Below are 4,494 nucleotides of genomic sequence, written 5' to 3'. Positions count from 1 at the left end.
TCAGCAATATGATGGATTTTTGAGTTGCTTATTGAATTCTGTGCATAATTAAAAATATTGGATACTTCTATATTGTAAATTCAACACATATGGCAGGCTTTTTTAGGATTTTTTGCACGACACTGCAGTGGAAGTCACTTTTACTTGAATCTTAATTTAGGATACAAAGGAAGCATGAATATATATTTTTGTCTTTGTCTCTTGTTACCTGTCCTCCTAATTGACAGAATCATACGTGGCACCAATTACCCCTGTCTCCGCCTGTCAACTGGACGAGAGCAAAGCCAGAGGAAGTCAAAATGACAGCTGAGCGTCTCCTTAGCCTCTACTGTTGGGTCAGAGGCTATCACAGTATCGATACACATCTCTGATTCTGAAAAAGTGAATGGGCGTGGCAGCAGGGACATCACCCATCGGTATGTTGACTGCCTTTGTTGAAGCCTTGGGTTTGGCATTCTGGCCGTTGCCATCTTGGTTTTTTGAAACCGGATGTGGTGATTTCTGACAGGAGGGTGGAGCTGAGGATGATGATGCGGCCAAGCCTGTGTTCTTTATGGTTGCAATGGCACTGTGTTGGGCTAAACCCTTCTGAAGTGAGTCATCCAGTTGAGAATTATAGGCGGGTGAACGCGGATTTCAGGGTTCTGGCTCCATTTACCTGCATGTAGGGCAGTACAGAAAATCTCTTACCAGCTAATGCCAGGGGTAGCTAGCTAGGTTGGTTGGCAGAACGCTAAACAAGACATTTTTAGGCAACCAAAATGTTACAATTAACTTTGATGAAGTGAAAACACACAGTGATAGAGTCAAAGTTCAAGACCACACCCAAAAAAAAGATTGATGGCTATTTTAATGTACACAGTGCCACGGTTAGCATTGCTAAGCCTTGGCCCTGATCAACTGTCTGGTGTGTAGCTACGCCCTACAGCATCCCCTGCTTTATAGTCAAATTTAAAATAAATGGGACAATAATTTACAGAATAAACATCATGATATATTGAAGAAGAATTTAAACTAGCGATTGAGCTCATAAGAATGATCATTATGAAAATGTTTCTTAAGATAATACATGAAGTGAGAAGGAGGGTCATTTTCCCATTGACGTGTATTGAAACAAACTTCTTTTTGCACCACTTGGTCTACACTAAACTATCATATACACTCACCTAAAGGATTATTAGGAACACCTGTTCAATTTCTCATCAATGCATTTATCTAGTCAACCAATCACATGGCAGTTGCTTCAATGCATGGATGACATAGAATTTTTGCACAGACATTCATGACCCAGAAGATGAATCCTTGTGACTTTGGTAATCCCCTGAATTTTCCTCTAGAGCCACCCTGAGGTTGACATTTGTGGTATTAAATTAAATGGCTGGAAAACTTGAATGGATTGTTATGAAATTTGGCACAGACATCTATGTTCCCTTAGGATGAATTGTAAATACTCAAGTGAACCCCTGACTTGTCATCTTGTGTCATCATCAAGTCGTAAACCTGTAACTTGAAAGTGTTGACGGGTGAGGGAATATTATGGAAATGGAGCTATATTTTTTTTCACAAGGCAAGGTAATCCTTTAACTTTGATAAATAAAACAAAAGTTTTAGTTTCTAATAAATGCTGTAGTGGATGTAAATTTGTCTTCGAATAGAAATAAACCTCAGGAACGCACAGATTGCATTATGTTACAGAAGCTAGTGGGTTACGTTGGTTTATGAGCAAATACTAGCAAAATTCCCATCAGCTTTAGCTTTGAGTTGGGTGCTAATTGTCAAATGTTAGCATTCACAAGGACCTTTCTCAAGACAAATGAGAATGTTCTGGCCTACCAGTAATACCAGTACCAGGTTAGCCATTGTTAGCAAAACAAGTTGATAATGGTGCATTATGCAGTATTTTGTGCCTGCAAGCACTGTAACAACATGTCCACAAATAGAAGTTGGACAAGACTGTGTGTACGGCTGATTTAATGAGACACAAAAAAGACAGAAGTGTTAATAAACAATTTATTACTACAGCTTGATGGGCGGATCAGCCATCTTGGATTTTAAGGTAAGAGTTGGTAAGGTTCTTCTGACTTTCTTTTCAACATCCCAGTTCAAATGGAATGTGATATATGATGGTAACATGATAAAATAGCATTTAGCTCTCATTTAGCTATATATATACAGTATATATGTAGTCTGTCTAACTATCTGACTAAATCTAATATGATAAAAAATGAGGCATATTGAGTGTATATCAACACATATTTGGTCACATTTTGTTTATGGTAATGTCTTAACCTGAACTGAGCACCGTGCAATATTTTAATTGAATTCCATCTAAGTATTCATAAATATGTTTTATTACTATTGTTAAGCTGGACTTTAGAGCCAATTAGCTTAATACTGCTGCAGAAGCGTTTCCAACCTGCCATAAATAAAACCGGATGAATTGTAATTGTGCGTCATTAAAGTTGTCCCAGTAAATGATATTGTATATCAGCACACAACATCTGCTTTTGGTAGTTTCAACACAACAGAATTGGTGATAAATCATTGTCTGTGTAACACCACAGCATTTTAACTTTGCATGTGTGTGTGGGCCTGCTAAGATGTGCACCAGAATGTCTCTGCGTTCTTTGTTATGAATGTTATTTGTTATAAAGAAGCAAAACGAAATCAAACTAATGCTTTTCCTTTCCATATGATTTTTCTATTTTTGAAAATCATCCACCAGAAGTGAAAGAACGGCCTTGATCTGCAGTCAGTGATCAACAGATGGCTGATTAGCATTTCCAAATCTGTAGTCAAACTCTGGAATGAAATGGGTAATGATTGGAATTCAGCTGGAGACTTTATCTGCTCACACACACCATTGAACAGTCTCTTTCTCTTGCCTATCCTCCTTTTGATTAGCAAGTAAAACATTACTCTGATGGCTCATTGATCGCCTCAGTTTTACACAGATAGACAGTATTTATGGCTGTGTGCCCGTGGAAAAACACACACGAGGGCAGCGCAATTTACTTCTCCTTTCACACTGCAACCTCCTCATCCATAACACGCAGTCTCTGTCTCTCTTTCAACACTGGCACTTTGCCCCTCTCTTTCTCTTTTGTTCTCCTCCTGTCTCTCTATCTTGCTGGCCCTGCTCCGTATCACTTTCCAATCAGCTAAATTCCCCTGGCACGGATGACTAATGTGTCATCATTCACTATAGCAAGCACCTGCGCGCACACACACACACACACACACACACACACACACACACACACACACACACACACACACACACACACACACACACACACACACACACACACACTGGTCTTGTGCTATAATGACATTATGGCACCCACTGAGACAAATTATACTGAATCAATAGGTCTTGTTTATCTGTTGGGGGCCTCCCTGCTTTCAATTTCAGCCCAGGGGAACGTCTAGGGAGGGGAGCGTGTGTGTGCGTGCACGTATTACTCTGTGCATGCGTGTGTGAGGTCTCTTTTACAGATGGACTTGGCATTATCAGGCGTGCCTCTTTGTGACTCAGTGTAAAGCCGGCCCTGCATTGGGACGTCAACAAAAACATCAAGACAGACATTGCCAATATCTAGATAAGCTAATTGACTCCCTGACTGTCTCAATGAAAAGCCCATTGAGATGCAGCCCGGCGTCTGAGAAGCGGCACACAACAATGAAGAGAATGTTAATGACTTGCTTTTTTGACTGGAAGGTAAACAGCACACCAGCCCTAATGCCTCTTAGCGTTCACTCATCACATTATCACACAGCACACAATGCTACACTTAAGTAAGTGAGGTTTTAGTGATAAGCATTCCTGGAATCACATTAAGCTATGTAGAACACGGTTAAAACTCGGATGCTGCCAACAAGAGGGGTTATTCTAGATTAACACAAGGGGTGCACAGGTAAAACTTCATTTTCATCTTACTTAACCCATAACAAATTATTGTTAAGAGTCATATAACTCATCTTTTAATGGTAATATGAGAGTCATCAACCCTATTGTAGTCACTTCAGTCCCTGAGTCTGACCTCATCTGCCAAACTGACTGCAAAACCTGAACAAAAGTGGAATGATGACTCACAAGCTTATTTAGTCAATGGGATGAATGATTAGGCGTAAGTCACCGACTATTATCTTAGAGTGGATGTTGTCACAGTATTTTTTTCATTTCAGTGAATTTAAAGCTTGCCTCTGCGTATGTAAACAAATAGCATGATAAAATGCAGAATTTAACTGCACAACCGCTGCTATCCTCAACAACAAGGTCAGAAACGGCTGTAATTCGGTATCCATTTTGAATCAACCACTGGAAGTAAAGGCTGATGATTATTATTGGTTGTGTGGAAAGGGCTGTACCAAATAAGGAAAGGACACATCAGGACTGATAAGACCCAATCAGGGAGAAAACCTGGGTGTCTGCGTTATTGTTTCAAAAGGTCTCCTAAAACACAACCCCAGAGTTTTCAAACTAAAACGCTT

This window comes from Etheostoma spectabile, chromosome 14 (genome assembly GCF_008692095.1).
Source record: "Etheostoma spectabile isolate EspeVRDwgs_2016 chromosome 14, UIUC_Espe_1.0, whole genome shotgun sequence".
Taxonomy (NCBI): domain Eukaryota; kingdom Metazoa; phylum Chordata; class Actinopteri; order Perciformes; family Percidae; genus Etheostoma; species Etheostoma spectabile.
The sequence above is the reverse complement of the archived record's forward strand: the minus strand, read 5'-3'. Positions refer to the sequence as shown.